Below are 20,694 nucleotides of genomic sequence, written 5' to 3'. Positions count from 1 at the left end.
TACACTATAAAACAACATATCCAGATTCAGAGAAATACACAGAAAGTTTAAAGAAGGGGGGTTAAAAATATCGTTATTATTCAGATGCTTTATTATTATTATTATTATTATTATTATTATTATTATTATTATTATTATTATTATTATTATTATTATTATTTTCTTGAGTACAGAGATACAAAGAACAAGAACTCCGTCACCATTAACATGGAAGCGAAAATGACTTCGAATTGGAAATAATAGATCAATGCATTTAATTTCGAGGAGAGGCTATAGGGCAGACACGGATCCAGGGAGCGATCGGGGCAATCGCCCCCCTCCCACGGAAGAGGAAGCTTTCTTATTTTATATATAAATAAAACCCATCCCAAAATTTGGAGTTCTTAAAACTAGCTAAGTAGCAGTATTACAATCCACGCCCCCCCCCCCAGAAGTCCGTTCTGGATCCGCCCCTGCTACAGGGGTACTTTAGAGTTCACTGCTTTTCCTTGCAATCCACGCTCATTGCTGGATAAGTATTATATTTTATTATATTATTTGTCAAATTGAGCGAAATAGTTTTACCACAGCGGCAAATTCAACAATTAGGTTTAGGAAAAACAACTCATTGGTTCAAACACACACAGAAAGAGAGAGTCCATTTGTTCGGGATGTTTTTTGAGGTTCGCGGCGTCTCCCAAGAAGAAATCTTGCTAAAACATATGTTGTTTTTAACAAGGAACGTAAATGGGTATCAGGTATATCAGTACTTCAAATGGAAAGCAAAAAGAAAAGAGAGATAAAGATGAGTAATTTCCTATACTGTATTTTTGGCATTGAAGAATACCGTTACTGTTTTATTGATCTACTGTACGCACTTCTGCGTTTTACTAACCAACCCACAATCATGCTATATATACCATATATCGGCTAGGTCCAATCTGCTGCCAATGCGCCTTTTCTTCAAGGAACATTTTTTTTATTATTACACGCTCAGAAACAAGGATAATCACCCGAAACCTGAGAAGATCTGGAGAATGACCCAGTAACAATGAACTGACAAAGGAAGGAAATACAAAAGTGGAAAACTATTGTAATTCAAAGTCGAGGCATTTTTTCTTGCAATAACTGACCCTTCAAGTCGGGGGAAGTTTCTTGAAATAATAGTAATATATTTTTAACTTGCTCCTTATTTTAGCTTATGTAGTAATTTAAGACACAAAGATGTATCGCAATTTGCAATACATTTTTCAATTTGCAGTGCAAACATGTAAATGCAATGTTGCATTTCCATGTTTGCGCTGCATTGCATTCCCATTTGCACTGCAAACTGCGATGCGATACTCCATTTAAAAAATGCAAGGAGATTCCTGACCAGTTGTTCTTTCAGAAAAAATGTTCAGGGTGGGGGAAGGGGCACTGCTGGTACTATTCTATTTATTATTGTATTATAGACGTAATATTTTGGTCTCCTCCGGGGGCACTCTCAGAGCTCCGGGAGGGGGGCAGTGCCCCAAAAACATATCTGGAAGAAATACTGTTCCTGACACCAAGATAAGACAAAAGGTAATAACAAACCTGGGCGCACAAATGCTTAATTTCGGAGTTATAGGCTGCCAAAAACATGAAGAAATGAACTTTAAAGGTCCATAGCTCCAAAACTAGGCGACCTACCGTAGTACGGTCAAGACCTTATTTAGGAACTAGTACGTGCGCTGTCCAAATATCCATATTTTAGAATTCTAACATACTTCTGCAACAATTTTTATACAGGTATTTGGTGAGTACTTCAAATTATATGCACATAGCCAAAGTTCCTCTCTAAAAATTGTCGCATGTGTACTCTAGATTCTGAAACATTGTATTTTTGGATAGCGCACATATTTGTTTCTAAGTGAAGTCTTAACCCGACTACGATAGGTAGGGATGCGCACGAGACAAGATTTGAGGCTTTCTCGTCTCGAAAATGTGCTGTAAAAGTGATGTCTCGACTCGAAAAATGTATTCTTTTTTATTGCAAGAGCTGTGTCTCGACTCGAAATTTGTCAGGAAAATTCTGTCTCGACTCGTCTCGTGCGCATCACTAACGATAGGTCCCATAGTTTTACAGCTATGAACCCTTAAAGCCCCGGATCCAGGATATGATCAAGGGAGCGACTAAATCACTGTTTGCCGCTTTATCCAGTGTAAAGCAGGATTGAAGCCTATTTTATCCAGTGTATACCTGAGTGTCAAGAGGGCTGTAGCTCCCCTTGGATCCGCACCTGTATAATATATATATATAACTGTTTCTGAGTGATTAGTTTCTTCAAAACTATTGTTAAAAATATGTGAAGAGTTTTGAGACATTCGAGTCGAATCAAGATTTTTACGAGCAGTCTCGATTCGACTCGAATTTTACAAATTGTGTCTCGACTCGTGCACATCCGGTTCGGTTCTCGGTTCGGTTCGATATTAAATAAGCTGTGAGCCAAGCCGCACAAGTCGTTGACAACCGTAGACCCAGGCAGAACAGTTTTAAACATGTTTTCCTGGCACGCTATAACTTTTAACAAATTTTGGCCCAAGCACGAATACTTGATCCTCCGGAACTCAAACCCAGAACCTCGTGAACGATGTCCTTGTGTCCTAGATTTCACGACTACCGAAATCGGCAGTTAACTAGTTTTTAGTATTCAGATGGAAACCGCCTATCTTTCAAGCTTAATTACAGAATTTAATAATAATAATAATAATAATAATAATAATAATAATAATAATAATAATAATAAGCTGTAGTGGAATTAGCAACATTGATAATAATTATATTGTTTATGCAGAATAAGTGAAAAAGGAACTTGAAACTACACACAAGATTTGGCTCGATTTGGCTCGACTCGACTCGAAACTCGATCCAAATTCGAGTCCAGTTTCGAGTGGAGTCAGAAGAAATTTTTCGAGTCGAGTTCCCGAGTCGAGCTAAAAGATGTCTGTTTCGAGTCGAATCAAGTTTAAAAAAAAAACACTCGAACTCGCTCGTGCCCATCCCTAACCACTGCCCCTGAGTGCAGTAGTAATGTCAGAAATCAGGCTCAGACCACGAAGCTCAAGGAATGGGGTCCTGACGTTATGGGCTCAGGTCCCTTCTATTCACCTGTTAAAGATGAAGTTATTGGACGGCGTTGGCGACATTTCAAAGGTTTTGATCCGTTGAGCACAATGGTGATATCAGAAATCGATCCCTACTCTTGAACCTCAAGAAACTGGGTCCGGAAGTTTTAGACACGAGTCCTTTCTATTTCCCTTTTAAACATGGGGTTGTTGGACGCGGATGGTAACATTGAAAAGATCCTAGTAGTTTGAGGACAGCGTAATGTCCGAAATCGGTTTCTGGCCTCAAAGCGCCAAAAATGTGGTTCCGAATTGGCTCAAAATCAATACCTGCTTGCACAAGATAGAACAACATTTATAGCTGTATGGATGGCTTTATGTCGCGTAATAAAATACTGAGACTGAACCACAGCAAAGGTTTACATCACAACCCAAATGCTTAGGCTCGAATCTGATTTCTTACATCACCGCAATCCTCAAGGGACCAAGACCTCTCCAATGATTAAAGCAAGTCAATGATGATAGAAGAATTGGTTGAATGAAATGTGGGAGGAAGCGAGAGTACCTGGGAAGACCCACGAATACGACCTTGTCCACCACAAACTTACTAGGCCGGGAATCGAAACAATAAGGACCCCATGCACCAGAGATAGAGCTCTACCACTGCGCTATCGCGCCCAACGATTAAAGCGTCAATGCTAATAGAGAAGTTGGTGGAATGGAAAGTGTGAAGAAGCGGGAGTACCCTGAGAAAAACCACAAAGACGATCTTGTCAACAACAAACTTACTTGACTGGAGATCGAAACAATAAGGACCCCACGCACCAGAGGAAGCGCTCTACCACTGAGCCACCGCTCCCAATGATTAAAACAAGTTAATGATAATACAGGAATTGGTGGAATGAAGAGTAGGAAGAATCGGGAGTACCCTGAGAAAACCCACGGATACGATCTCATCCACCTCAATGTTAATTGGTCCACCAGAGGAAGCGCTATACCACTGTGCCACCGCGCGCAATGATTAAAGCCAGTCAATAATAATATAGGAATTTGTGGAATGAAAAGTGGGAAGAAGTGGGAGTACCCTGAGAAAAACCACGGATATGATATTGTCCACTACAAATTTCCTTGGGTGGTGATCAAAACAATAGGACCCCACGCAGAAGAGGAAGCGCTCTACCACTGAGCTGCCGTGTCGAATGATTAAAGCAAGTCAATGATAATAGAAGAATTGATGGAGTGAAAAGTGGCAAGAAGCGGGAGTACCCTGAGAGAAGCTACGGATACGATCTTGTCCACCGCAAACTTATTTGGCCGGGGATGGAAACAATAAGGACCCCACGCGCCAAAGTAAGCGGTCTACCATTAGCCACCGCGCTCAACAAGAACAAGAAAATTGGAAGTTACTAGGAAACATTTTAAGAAGCAATATCTTTCAATGGTAAAGACCACTGCCCGATGATCGTCTTTTAATAACTCCATGAGGAGAAAGCATTGATAAGTCTCTCTCCTATATTGTCTTTTTCAAACCACATACTTTATCCGGATACTATCCTTTATTCGTCATCCGGATGTAATCAGTTATCCGAATGTTCTATTATCCAGATATTATCCGTTATCTTAATTTTATAAATTATCCGGATAAATCCATTATCCGGATATTATCCGACATCCGGATAACATCCGTTATCCGGATCTTATCCGTCATCCGTTATCCATCATGCGGATAGTATCCGTTACCTCTATATTATCCGTCATTCGCTATCCGGATATTATCAGTCATCCATTATCCTGATATTATCCGTATAACGGATAATATCAGGATAATGGATGACTGATAATATCCGTTATCCGTCATCCGTTTTGTTGTCCGTCAACCGGATATTGCAAATCCGGATAAGTTTCTATCCGATATCAGTATAAAAATTATCCAGATGTTACAATCCTTAATCACCATCGCAGGAGCTAAATATCTTCAAAGTCTGCTACACAAGAGCGGGGGCGGATCCAGTGGGCGATCATGGCGATAGCCTCCCAGAAAGGGAATATTTGTGTTTTTATATAGAAATAAAACCCATTCCAGAGTTTGGAGCTCTTAAAAGTAGCTCTAAATAGGAGTATTACCAACCACCGAGCCCCCAGAAGTCCATCGTAGATCCACCTCTGGACAAGAGAATGGGAAACACTTATTATTCACATTCAGTTTGCGCATCTCAACAAATAAACAATATTTTCTTTCATTTCTGCATTCTACTACTGCATTCTAGTGAACTGTAATGCCTTTTATGTTTAAAAATAATTATTCATTTTTCAATAATTGTCAATGTTTATAAGTTCAGTAATTCACCATGAATAGAGTCAACTAGAAGTGTTTTTGTAACGAAGAAATAACAACATGAACTGTGAAATATCTTCTTACAAACTGTCGAGAGTTGAGAGTCGACAAACTTTGCTCTTTCGTTTACCGATTACCTCGAAACCGCGGTAGCCAGAATTAGCCCAGGATAGGGGACTTATATTAAGAAAATGAAAATCTTAGGAAAATGCAGAAGTCTTTTAGTCTGAGAGAAAAAAGGAATGAAATCTTTAATTTCTAGTTCTGTTAGTCTTGTAGCTCTTAGTCCGTACCAAAGTACTGATAGAAATATGGCCAATGAATTATGACTATTTTGTAGAATATTCCACTTTAATATTACAGGAAATTCATCTTCCGGCTTGCTTGGTTGTGAAAAGTTATAGAGTGTATTGTATTGGTATACTATGTAAAGTATGTGTACTGTCGCTGATTTGTGATAACAATCAGAAACAGAAGTAAAAGGTAAATTGCAGTAATAGTTTTCTGTTAATTTTTATATTCAAGGGGAGACGGAAAACCTACTTTTATCTTAACATTTGTTTTTCTTAAAATTTCTATTCGGATTCACACTCTTCCCCTTCAACATTGAATAGGGAAATGGGGAACTTATTTAGAATTTGATTGTTGATTCCAGTATATTTCAAGCATCACTTCTCGGACCTGGGCCTGTGATATGTCGATAAATCGCTATCGTCGATATATATATATATATATATATATATATATATATATATATATATATATATTATCATATATCAACATTCGATATCGCGAATATATGGACATGAATATATCATTCGAAATTTTCGATATCGATATTCGGGGGGCGGCGAGGTATAAGGGGCCCCTAAGACTGGCGATGGATGAAGAAATTAAACTTACTTATTACAATATTGTTTTCTAATCATAATATCTTTATTACCACAAATTGCAATGTAAATACATCCACTTGCAAATTTGCAATATTATATGGTATAATTTCTTAGGCGCCAGAACTTTCCTGTTCCCTGAAAAAAGAAACAAAAAATCACGTGCAAAAGCAAGTGCTTCGAACTTTGAACTAGAATTTACCAAAAAAAACTTTTTTTTATTTCTCTCTCTTGGAGATTGATTGATTGATTTTGAGTTTTACGTCCCGTTCAGCAGCGAGGCTATATGAGACGGGGACCTACTGATTAAGGTGGAATCCGAACCACATGAACTCCCTCCGGGAATCGAACCCGGGTCTCGTTACAAATCGGAGGATAATAATGGGAAAACATACTTTATATTTTGTTTTCAGCTATGGATTTTAGATTTGCAATTGATATATTGTTCCGTCTTAGCCGAATTTGAAACAAAAGAAGTTTCCAATGAGTTATTCAAAGAAATGTTTTCCGCCTCCAAATGAAAATAGGAAGACACTTAGAGAAACTTATTATCGGGTTTTAAAACACAAACATATGATTGATAGAGTATCGACCTAAACCACTCGACCATTTTGCATGCTTTTGGAGGCTTTCTTTTAACCTTTGTGAAAGCAGTTTACTGTTCCATACTCGCTTTTGTTTATTGCGATACGACTATGAGTTCTCAGTGAATATTTAGACGTCACAGCTCTTGCAATGTATAAAAGTGTTTGTAGAATAAATCACATTCAATTTTACGTCCTAATAACATATGTAAATCAGGTTGAATTCATGAAATGATTGAGGTTGGAGTGAACGTAAATGTTTTCACACTTACAAGGAAGGGTCACGCAGTGGCTCCGCTGAGATCGGAACGAGACCATTGTGTTTGCATTTTATATGTTATAACTAGATGGATCCCAAAGTTATACGTGCCACCGGGCGGAATATCGTGAGTTACAACATATTTTGTAATGTAAGAACTACAAAAAATTACCATGCAGAATAGTTTGAACCGTCATTTGTTCGGAAATGGTTGAGTAAGTGAAAAACTCTGCCAACACTTATCCCACCATTTTCAACGAGAAACTTTTTGTGGTAAGAAAAAAATGCCCCAGGGTCCCCCGCGGGGTCCCAGATGGGGTCCAACTCAAAATTTTCAAATGGCAAGGGGGGTTAAGTGGCATATCATTTGAAATCTGTTGTAAAATGAAAGAAAATGCAGCAAGTCTCGACTCTCTACAACAACCGTGTGCAAAAGGGCGACGGGTCAAAGTGTAAACAAAATCTTAATTGGAAAGTCCATGACTACCCCTATAAATCGGAAACGGTAAAACAAATGTGGAAACAGGAAAGAAAGCGTGGCATTATTTTCAAAGCACAACGTGAAAATGTCTTGTTCCAGGGTCCCCACATGGTCCCAGGTGGAGTCCAACTAAAAAGTTTCAAATGGCAAGAGAGGTAGGACATCGTTTGAAAGCTCTTGTTAAGTGAAAGAAGATGGAGCACGTCTCGACTTTCTCCGACAATCCTGTCCAAAATTGCGGCGGGTAAAAATATAAGCAAAAGCTTAATTGAAAATCTATGGCCACCTTGAATCCAAGAGACAGCTTAAAACCTATATCGAAAGGATAGGCATACCAAACTGCTGAAGCTAGGAAAACCAAATTTGGCATGAATGTTGATCAGTGGATGACGAAAAGATGCGAAATGTTCAAAAAACGAAACGTCTTGAGTTCAAAATGCCATAGTATGTATCGAACGCATGTCCAGCTCAAACCACTGGTGTTGGAGGTAATCCAATATGGCTGTCAGCGTGAAAAATGAGTTTGTATATAAATATGTTATTTCTTGGAATACCGTAATTAAACCAACAAAGTTTGGCGCAACTCGAAATCTGAAATGACTTACACATGGTTTGGTACTACTCGCCAATCTTGCAAATGATTTTTTTTTTTTTTTGTATATTTGGTATTGCTTGGAGTATTGTGATCAAACCAACGAATGACATACAAATGTAACCGCCACGAATGCGCAGTTACGAATTACAATAGAGCCACCCACCTACTGGTGCAGCAAGTCCTTTATGCATGAACTACGTATGACAAAATTAGAGGAAGTCAGAGTTGTGTGTTCATCGCATATTCGTTATATTAAAGTAAATGATGGCGAGGGAACCAAACAAAACATATATGTGTTGTTACCGAATGAAATTATAGTTGAGGTGAATCGAAATTCAATTGTTCTTTAATCTTCCTATTGTTTCTAAATATATAATAGAGAAAAATAGAGATTTAAATTTGTACTGTTATGAACGACATAAGTTTTAACCGGCCATCTTGGATTCGAGGTGGCCATAGTTTATCAAATAAGCTTTTGATTACTTTTTGACCCGCCGCAATTTTGGACAGAGTTGTCGTAGAGAGTAGAGACTTGCTCCATCTACTTTCATTTAAGAAGATCTTGCAAACGATGAGCTACTTAACCCCTCTTGCCATTTGAAACTTTTTAGTTGGACCCCACCTGGGACCATGTGGGGACCCTGGGACAAGACGTTTTACCTTAAATTGTTGTACTTTGAAAATAATGCCAGACTTCCTTTCCTATTTTCACATTTTTCACCGTTTCCGATTTATAGGGGTGACCATTGACTTTTCAATTAAGTTTCTGTTTACATTTTGACCCTCCGCCATTTTGCACAGGGTTGTCGTAGAGAGTCGAGACTTGCTGCATCTTCTTTCATTTTGCAACAGCTTTCAAACGATGTGCTACTTAATCCCTCTTGTCATTTGAAAATTTTGAGTTGGACCCCATGTGGGACCCTGCGAGGATCCTGGGCAAACTTTTTTATCCGAAAAAGTGTGTTCTTGAAAATGACGGGATACATATTATCCGAGTTTTCCATTTACCCAACCGTTTCCGAACAAATGATTCGGTCAAAATATTCTGCCAGCTTTGTAGTTCTTACATTACAAAATATATTGTAACTCACGATATTCCGCTCGGTGGCACGTATAACTTTGGGATCTATCTAGTTATAATATATCAAATGAAAACACATTTGTCTCGTTCGGATCTCAGCGGAGCCACTGCGTGACCCTTCCTTGTTAGGAGTCTGGATATGTAAACCCGCTTAACGTAGGGATTTATTTCTGTGAAATTTGGGACATGGCGAATAAATACGAGTGAGCTTGGAAATGTGAAAGTTCATCTGAATTTGTTTTACAATCACTTCAAAATACAACTTTATATATACTTTTAAAAAGCCATCCCTATTTTGAAAAAAAAATTACTGTACTTAGGCTCGAACCACCGCCCTCCGGTTCTAGAACTTTAACAGCGCTATTAAGCACGCTTGACCACAGAGGCAACTCACGAAAATGCGTTGTGATATAGCTAATAGAATCGCTCCAAGCGCAGGTTTACACTTGGAATTTTAAATAGCCAGTTTCTGTCTTTTTCAGTAATTCCAACTGAAGATATTGACTGATTTCCCATATTGGAACTTTGCGTGAAGTGTGAATTGTATGCTCATTTCAAAAATGCACTATTTTCTGTTCTTTCAATTTTACGTATTTGCGATTGTTCCTAAGACCTGTTGTGTGCAGCGATTTTCACACAGTTAAGCGTTTTACTAACCCCCGGAGGCATAATATGTTAAACGTAGGCAGCATTCTGTTGTTATCATAGTAGTCACTTGTAAAGGCACACCTAGTATTAGTTTTTCATTTTTGTTCTTGTGTTGACCTTGAAGGACCAACAAATGCCTTTCGTGAAGCTACAAGTTTTCTTTAACTTTATACTTTATAGCAAGAATATTAACTGCTATATAAAACACAATTATATACTGTGGCGTGGGAGACCCTGGTTTGATTCCAACGGGAGCTCATGTGTTTCGGATTACATGTTAATCAGTAGGTCCCGTCTAATATAGCCTCGCTGCTGAAAAGGGCGCTAAACTCAAAATCAACTCAACTCAATAATTATCTATACATTGAATTTAATAATAAGGAGGGAGGCCGAATAAAGAGTTAGACCTTAAAATTTAAAACGTAGGGTCAGCGTGAGTCAGAGAGGTCACGGGGGGTGGTGTGTCACAGTGAGTCACGTCCTGTTGACCCACGATCCACTGACCTACTCACAAATCTTGACCCAATTGACTCACTCCATCTCTGGACTGTACACACAGATAAAGCAGACATATATGTAATCTGACCTTACTTGGCCTTCACTAATTTAAGATAATCTACAAAAAATGAAAGAAAGCAATTTCAAACGCAAAAATATAGAAATGTATTTTCAACGGAACAAAAAAAAAAAAAACGTAACAGCCAAGATTTGAACCCGAATTTCTGCACTCAGCAACCAGACGTCTTACCGACTTACCCACGGCATATCTTCCGACTTCTGGTTTTGAAACTTTATTTACACTGCGTGTGTTACCTAACAACGTTACGAGATGTCCTTACTGTCGTGTTAACACGCGTTCCGTAAATTTACGAAGTCGCTCTTTTAATCCAAAATCAATTCGACACACACACACATATACACACACACACACACACACACACACACACACACATATATATATATATATATATATATATATATATATATATATTTATAGATATATAGATAGATAGATAGATATAGATAGATAGATAGATAGATATGTTGGTGCACCAGTGAGCACCCAAGAGTACAGATTAATTCATTCTTGATTTTAATCTACAGAACAAATGTTTTTTATGAAAGCAAGGGGACGGCTACCCATAGATGGAAAATTGGAAGTTACTTGGAAATATTTTAGAAGCAATATCTTTCAATGCTAAAGACCACTGCCCGATGATCCTGTTTTAATAACTCCATGAGCAGAAAGGACTGGTATGTCCCTCTCCTATATGGTATTTTTCAAACCACATACTTTATCTGGAATATTATCCTTTATTCTTCAATTCATGAATTGTTTGAGGTTGAAGTGAGCGTAAATGTTTTCATACTTAGGAGTCTGGATATGCAAACCTGCTTACCGTGGGGATTTACTTCTGTGAAATTTGGTCCATGAAGTTATACAAAAACCGGTAAAATAAGGAACGTTAACATTCTTACAATGAGAACAGATTTCAATTCCCGGTGGGAGTTAGCGTACGCACGACTTTATCCTGGGAGACCCGGGTTCGATTCCTGGTGGGAGCTCATGTGTTTCGTATTCCATGTTAATCAGTAGGTCCACGTCTCCTATAGCCACGCTGCTGACCGGGCAGTTAAACTCAAAATCACAATCACCACCACACGGCGGGAGTTTACATGGTTCGGGTTTTACGTTAATCAATATGTCCACGTCATATATGGTCTTGCTGTTGAAAGAGACGTTAAACTCCAAATCAACTCAACTCATTAAGATAAGAGTTCTGAGTTTAATACCAACTTGAAACCATACGTTCAAAACAAAAATTGAAATAAAATGAAATCTTTAAGTTTAACGTCCCATGGTTATGCCGGTTAGGCTAAAGGAGACGGTGATAATGAGAAAGGAGTGAAATGGTGGAATGAAGAAAGTGGGAGGAAACGGGAGAACCCCAAGAAAACCCACCAGCACGGCGTTTGTCCACCACAAAGTCCAAACGGCGCGAGCTGGGATCGAATTAGGGACCCGAAGCACCGGAGGTGAACGCTCTACCACTGAGCCACCGCACCCTCCAAAATGAAAATTATTCATGCTTCTGATACCTATATAAAAATGGAGAGAGAGAGAGAGAATAAATATGGTTGTATTTTTCATAGGGCCAAAGTGGCTTAGTGGTAGAGCGTTCACCTCTGGTGCATGGTGTCCTTGGTTCGATCCCAGCTTGCACAAAGTCAGATTTGTGGTGAAGAAACACCGTGTGCGTTCGTTTCTTCAGGATTCTTCTGTTTCCTCCTACCTACATCGTTGCACAATTTTCGTTCACTTCTCATCATCACCGTCTCCTTTACCTAGCCGACATAAGCATGGGACGTCAAACTTAATTTAATTTCATTTCATTGAAAAAATTACTATAATTCATAATCTGCATCTTTATAAAGCAACTTTAACAATCATATGGATGTATAATGCTTAAATTGAATTAAATCGCAATTGCAGTAATCTGCAATATTTTAGGTTTCTCATTTATTTACATCAAATGTTTAGTTATTTGATATTTTATAGCAAAAATATTAACTGCTATATAAGACACTATTATATACCTGTGGCGTGGAAGACCCTGGTTTGATTCACAACGGGAGCTCACGTTTTTCGGTTTCTATGTTAATCAGTAGGTCCCGTCTCATATAGCCTCGCTGCTGAAAAGGGCGCTAAACTCAAAATCAACTCAACTCAATAACTATCTATACATTGAATTTAATAATAAGGAGGGAGGCCGAATAAAGAGGGAGACCTTAAAATTTAAAACGTAGGGTCAGTGTGAGTCAGAGAGGTCACGGGGGGTGGTGTGTCACAGTGAGTCACGTCCTGTTGACCCACGATCCACTGACCTACTCACAAATCTTGACCCAATTGACTCACTCCATCTCTGGACTGTACACACAGATAAAGCAGACATATATGTAATCTGACCTTACTTGGCCTTCACTAATTTAAGATAATCTACAAAAAATGAAAGAAAGCAATTTCAAACGCAAAAATATAGAAATGTATTTTCAACGGAACAAAAAAAAAAAAAAAACGTAACAGCCAAGATTTGAACCCGAATTTCTGCACTCAGCAACCAGACGTCTTACCGACTTACCCACGGCATATGTTCCGACTTCTGGTTTTGAAACTTTATTTACACTGCGTGTGTTACCTAACAACGTTACGAGATGTCCTTACTGTCGTGTTAACACGCGTTCCGTAAATTTACGAAGTCGCTCTTTTAATCCAAAATCAATTCGACACACACACACACACACACACACACACACACACACACATACATATATATATATATATATATAGATAGATAGATAGATAGATAGATAGACATATAGATATAGATAGATAGATAGATAGATATGTTGGTGCACCAGTAAGCTCCCAAGAGTACAGATTAATTCATTCTTGATTTTAATCTACAGAACAAATGTTTTTTATGAAAGCAAGGGGACTGCTACCCATAGATGGCTAAGTGAGGTAAATAAAATTTAAACTTCAAATGGAACTGGGGTGATTCACCGACAATGGCTGATTTAACACGTTTGATAACAGCGCGGGTAAGAGCTGGTTTATAGATAGAGCCTGTGTAGGTAAGTGGATACCGCGTGAGACTGTCATTCTAAGGGTGTGGGGTTCGAGTCTCGGCCTAGACTGAGTTAATTTTTTTTCAATGCTATAAATGATGTTCGCGTTTGATACTGAAAGAGATTTATCCTATGAAGGGAGAAAACCCACGATGGGGTCAGGGGGAAAGACGGACACTGTTTATCCTTAAGTGTTAAAATTTAATTTATTCCCATGTCTTTTGCTCTTTCCTTTCCTTCTTTTCTCATTTTGTTTAGCTTTCCATACTTTTTCGGTCTCTGCATGATGCGTATTATTCTTTTCGTTTCCTTTGCATTAATTCCTATCTCTTTGATCTTAAAGTGAATGGATTTTCTGCAGATTTATCTCGTGGTTGTTTCTCTAAGTGATGCTCTCAGATAGTAATACTTTTTCCTCCAAATGGAGGAATATCCTGGCATGTTATGTTTTCGGGCACGTATTTGCTGTCATGTTGGTTGTCCAACTATCAGACATCGAGTGAAACTATTCTCCTACTGGAAAAAGCTATCATTTCTTATGTATCCAACCTCCAGTTTCTACTGTCGCTGACTGTACAAGATGTCTGTATTGCATCATTGTAGCAGTATATTTTCCCCCTAACTTAAAAATTGAAATATATCTTTTTTACAGAACTTGAAGTAGTCACTAAATTTTGTTGGTTCCGAAAAAAAATTGGTCTTTAATTTAATTCAAGGGTTAAGAGGAAAATAATGAATGTATTTGCACCGAGGAATCGTTGACCTCCACAAAAATAGCAAAACACGTAACCTATCGTTATTTTGTTTTCGTTCAGATAAAGAATATTTGAAGGAAATTTCTTAACAGGAGGGGATAGAAAATGAAAGTCGGGAAAGACTTGTAGCGCATGAGGATGTCACAGCAATTTTTTTATCATTTCAGTACAGCCATCACTTCGAAAAATTTGCTTAGCAGTGTTTAAATTTCTTTGTCTCTTGATGAATTAAGAGTTGTTTTGCAATTTGCAAGATGTCCAAGGTGTTAGAAAATTGGTTAAAAAGGAAAGGAGACAATAGGTGTGTAAATTCTGTTGACGAAAATGTAGAAGCAAAGACATCGAGAACTAGCGAAGAAAAATCCAAAGATGTAAATTTGCCGGCTACTACATTAGAGAAAGGCATAAGTATATTTATTTCTTTATTTCACATTATAAAGATTGTTATGGCATCTCCCGGTTGATGACGAAGATGCAGGGACAACGTCCTTCGTTAGAAATTGGAAAGGAGACTACTTGGGGCCTATAAGTTAGGTACCATTCCGACATTTGCCTAGTGCGAATGAAGAAAACCCTCTCTTAAGATAGCTGATCTGCATAGGCTTTTAACACATTCTTGACTAGTGACAGATTAAGTTAATACTGGAATTGTACACCAGCCTATAAGTCCATACAATATCCTTTTCAAATACTTTTTTCTGACAGTGTGCTCAACACTTAATAATGTATGAAGCACTGATAAAACATCTTTCAATATTCTTTCAATATCACGGAAAGTATAATTTACCTAGAAAAGTGTGCGGGTTTTCTTACTTGCCTCCCGCTTTTAAGAAAATATAAATAAAAATGCAAATTTAAATTAAAAATGTGGTAAAGATACCATTTTTTCTTTTTAGTTTACAACTTTTATATCTTTTAGGAAAGAGTTTAAGGGGGGAGAACGTTATTTTTGGTTTCGTCTTTGTCTATTTTACCTTTTCACCCCAGGGTGTGTATTTATTTTATTTTATTTCATTTGTTTAACAATCACCAGATATAGCTCAGGGGCGATTTTATACTGGAAAAGATTTGGGAAGGTATTGGCCAGAGCCTATCTAGTAGGTACCATTCCGGCATTTGCCTGGTAGGGCTGGGGAAATCCTGGAAAAAAACCAGTCAGGATGGTCGGCAGCGGGAATCGAACCCACGACCTCCTGAATGCGAAGCCAACAGTCTACCACTTGAGCTACTTCGCTCGGTAAGACTATCGTTTGTGATTTTTTCCTTTTGAATCGCTCCTGACGGGAAACCTCAGCCTCGAAACATTTTGAATGAAGCATTTTCCGAAATGTACAAGTAGTTGTCTGAAATTCACCATACCACTTCTTCCAACACTATTAATGTTTCCCCTATTAATGCTCAAAGTTCAATTTTCTGCAATTTCCCGCGCTTATAACTTAGAAAGAACACCGCTTTCGACTTCGGTGTAATAAATTTAGCTTGTTTTCGTGTCTACTTTCAACATCCAAGTGCTATAATAGGAATATGCAGGCCAGTATTTAGGTAAGTGCTATTTTATGCTCGAACACAGGGCGACATAATTAAGGGGGCGGCAAAATTTTGGAATTTTGTTTAAGATTCACAATAAAGTAATATTTAAAACTAGCAACACGCAGTCCCACGCAAACGTGAGAAAATATGTTAATGTGTTTAATTCGCTCTAATTACAGTAGTTACTAATTAGCTAGCTTATCTGATTATTTTTAAATGTCATCCTCTCGAACTCCCACCCCAAGGGTGAGAATGAACTTGAGCATCATGAAAACTGATACCGTGAAACTATGCGACCTCGAAAACTATGAATTCAACACTATCTGTCGTTTAAGATTACTTTTAAAATATCATCCACTCCCTGGAAAGTGAAATATGACCTTGAAGTTGAATTGGATTAAAACTGTCACTATTCATCTGAGCGACCCCAGAAACTATGAATTCAACTCTAATATTGCTCTACTAGGGATTTGGACAGTGAAGCGAACAAGATATCAAGTGCATTTTGCACCTCTACTAGGGATTTGAACTGCTGTCCTCTAAGGTGAGTGTTCAAGGAATGGAACAGGCGATAATCGGACAGTGCAATGTCCGAAGAGTATGGTGGATACAATAGTGTTTCCCATCCAAGGCGTGAAATGGTGTCTCGAGTAATCCTGGTCTCGTAGGGCTTAGAGTTGTCCTGTAAGAGGAGGACCCCTTTGCGATCTATAAGTGGTGGCTCTAGAGTTTTGAGATTTTCTTGAACACGGTTCAACTGCTGACAATACACAGTTTCATTGATGCTGTGATCAGCTGGTAGCAGTTTCCGATGCACAATGCCACGAGCAGTCCACCAATCACACAGGAGGACCTTCTTCTGGTGCAGTGCTGATTTAGGTTGTTTTGGCACCGGTTCATGGAATGCTAAACAATGATGACGGCGCCGTGGAGCTTCGTACAGGACCTACTTCTCATCACATGTCAGCACCCTGTCGAGAAATAGCTCCTTCCTCAGACGAGGCAGCAAAGAAATACAGGTGCCTGCTCGAGTTGCCTTCTGGCCCGGAATCAAATCATGTAGGATCCATCAACCCAACTTGTAGTGCTTCCGAAGTTGATGGAGGTGTTGCCGAATGGTTTTTCCACTTACACTGAATTGTAGTTCCAGTTCCTCATAGATCTGACCACTGTTCACCTCAATTGCTGCCTCAAGATCTTCATTTTGTACACATGTTGTTCTTCCGGCACGTGGCGCGTCTTCGATTGTTTCATCACCGTCGTTAAACTTGTTAAACTACCGCTGCACTCTCCGCGTAGTTACGACACCCTCGCAAAAGGCCTGGTACATCTTCCGCCCCGCTGCAGCGGCGTTTAACCTCAGTTTGAACTTTTGAACTCGTACAGCATATACGCCCTTATGGCGCTCTATGGAAGTACCATATTCACTCTCTCCTTACGTAAGTTCACGGTGTAACTGATGTAACTGAACTGCCAAAACTAGGTAGTATGTTGTATATACCGACACCAACAACTGGCCTTCGCCTTATCTCCATTCACGTTCAACTCACGGTGTGAGGGCCAATTGAACATAGATCTCCACAAAAGTAGCATAACTTTCTTGGTTATCTTTATACACAAACAAACACTCTCATATATATATATATATATATATATATATATATATGTGTGTGTGTGTGTGTGTGTGTGTGTGTGTGTGTGTGTGTGTGTGTGAGAAGAGAGAGAGAGAGAGAGAGAGACAAAAGATGAGCGTATACCCACCTAAAAAATCAGCATTACATCACTGGGTAACACTTATACGTTACTGTGTTTATTATTATGTTTTCTTGGTAAAATCAAATGTACATTGAAATCGTCACTACCTTAGCCTGATAATAATAAAAGCACGTTATTGAATTAGCGACAATTTTAATGGAACTGAAATATTGCATAAACCTATATAAGTAAAATACAATATGATTATATTTATGTAAAGTGTTACATTTTTAAGAAACAAATATATAAACCAATACTGAAGATGTGCTTAAGTACTTTTACATTCATTCATAAAGGTCCAATCTGGCAGAACATCATATTTTAAGAGCCTTCCATCAACGAAATTAAAGTATCAAATAATTTTACACTTTTTCTCTAATATTTTCATAACAAACAAAAGAAAAGGGAAACGCGGTGCGCTTTAGAATATTATTTTGTATGTTTTACTGTTGTCGTGTCTCACCTATCTGGTATCGCTTTGGAGCTCTGTATAGATCTGGCATTTATTCCCGGGTGTATTAATATCTCTACACCGATACCAGATAGGCAAATTATGATAACGGTATCACATGAATGCAAAAATACTTAGTGCTCTAATTTTGCTTTTCTTCATCGACTGAACTGAGATCACTAAAGTCTTCATCTAGGCCAAACTGAATTTTATTGCAAAACTCACACAAAAAGTTTCTTTCATCGTCAGAATCAAATTCAGCCATTTTATGAAGATAGAATAATCATCAAAATACTTCCTGGATACACAACTAACATTAAACCAGTTATCACATTTAGTACATTGCATCCATGTCGACATATTTCCAGTATGGACTTGCTGAGAATGTCTTGCACACTTTTGACATTCACGTCCTTCGATATTTATATTCATATTAATTTTATAAGTTTATTTTCCCTTATGTGAAATGTCTCTATTATTAGACTTCGATTTTGCTACATCTATTTTACATAAGAACTCCTTGTACTGGTTTGAACTCACTGCAGCAGGGATAACTGCTTTCTCCTCTTGGGATTTAGTGTTTTCTCTGCAGTTCTTGACCACAACAAATTTCTTTTGAATGAATTAGACACAGTTTTCCCATTTAGAATTTGCTATAGACCTACATTGGCTATGACATATGGAACTGGTACCGACAGGCTGAGAAGCTGTGTCTGCTGAGGGAAATGCATTGAATATTGATTGCAATCCTTCATCAGTCTTACCTGATGAGTTGTTGTGGATGGGTACGCAAGTATAGCAGCATGATGTATTTCTGACATCTAGTGTATTAAAAAAGTAAAGAGTGTGCATTGTTGATATACGTATATTTCTATAATAGTGTTCGATTGAGGTAGTCAAGGAACAATAAATAAGCTCTAATTTAATTGATGCCTTAACTTAATATAAAGCTTGCCTAGTTACGTTATATTTCTCAGCAGCTGCCTTTTGCGATAATTCCCCTTCTCCAACATCTATGATGGCGTTTTTCTTGTCTTTATCGTAAATAATTTCTTTCTGAGAGGTATTTCTTTAGTTCTGGAAAGATACGGAAGTGTAGTTCTCATATTCGAAAAGATTAGGATTACGTTAGAAGAGAAAAAATAAAGAAAGTAAAAATATAAAAGAAGGATTAGGCCTATGATAGAATAAGGAAAAGAAAATAATTTCAGAAATATTGTGTGACCAATGCGAAATAAGTTGTTTAATGTGGTTATTTCTGTGTCCACTACTAAAATTGTGCTTTCAAGTGTGGTCACCTAGAAAACCGTTACTAAAAGATTTTCATTTTAATATTTTGTTACTGGTCACCCCTACAACTCATGTCTGCAACAATGCAGGCGTAAAAACAAATATATTTTCGAAATAACTAATCATTATTGAATTCGCACACAGTAAAAAGATTAACAATACCTAATAAGTTAATTAGATTTACTGAAATAATTCGGACGGTTTTCTGACCTTCAAAATTGGTTAATTGGAAACATTCACCACATCCATATAAACAACTTTTTCAAATCTCGTACTCCAAACGAAAAACCTATCCAATAGTGATGCAGTATACAGAAAGGGTAGTAGGCATTATAGTAAAAATGAAAAATTAAAGTTTATTGTCTAATACGCTTCTCCATTTCCAATTAATTGTCCTAGGTGTCCACTACTCAAAGGGTGACCACTACCGGTCCAGTCACCCTTGTCTCGGGGAAACATGAGAAACAGTAGGAAGCATTTGTGTTGTACGTATAATGCGAAAATAATTTCGAAGGACTTGAGCCCGATAGCTTCTAAATACGCCACTGATCAACACATATTTGTTGTAATTGTTTGTGCATAATTATTAGTTTAAAGTAAATCTAAATACGTATGTTCATTGCATTGCTCACATAGAATAATGGTGATTGAGCAAACTTTTCAATGCTGTATATCAGGTATATGAGTTACACATAATCCGCCTACATAAATAAGTTCTTCGTTTCTGAGGTGACAGGTTTTACCTGTAAATTTTTTCAAAAAAGAGGCCCCCAACTTTTGTTCTAAATATATATTTAATTAAATTATTTGGTGAGCGTAAACTGTGAAGGTGTTTTTCCGACTCAATGCGAACTAACTGCTTACTTATCGTCCTTTCCGTCTTTTAAAAATTAATAAAGTCAATTACGTTTTTCTTGTCATTTATTTATAATAACTATTATTATTTTCCAAGCGTGAACTGAATATTTTAAATACATATTTTAATCATTCCATACAGTAGAAATCCCTAATACAAGGTTTGGTGCCAAGAGCGTTTAGTGGACTAAGTTTTATCTCTCGATATTCTGGCCAGGCGAGATTGAGGACTGCGAGATTTTCGTTGTGATATTTCACCCGCAAATCATCAACAAATCAAGTATTTAAGTAGTGTTGTAGTGGATGCTCAGCTACAAAATAAAAGTATGCACGAAATTGGATGTATGGACTACTATAACTTCCTGTGGATATATTTTTATTGATTCAGTTCGATTTGTGATCATTCGAATTTGCGACACGGGCATTACTGTCTATGCATTGACCAAATTTGATTGAGAGTTTGATAAGATTCCGCAACAGAAAATA

The sequence above is a fragment of the Thermobia domestica genome, chromosome 3, assembly GCF_964235325.1.
Source record: "Thermobia domestica chromosome 3, izTheDome1.hap1.1, whole genome shotgun sequence".
Taxonomy (NCBI): domain Eukaryota; kingdom Metazoa; phylum Arthropoda; class Insecta; order Zygentoma; family Lepismatidae; genus Thermobia; species Thermobia domestica.
This window is presented reverse-complemented; position numbering follows the sequence as displayed.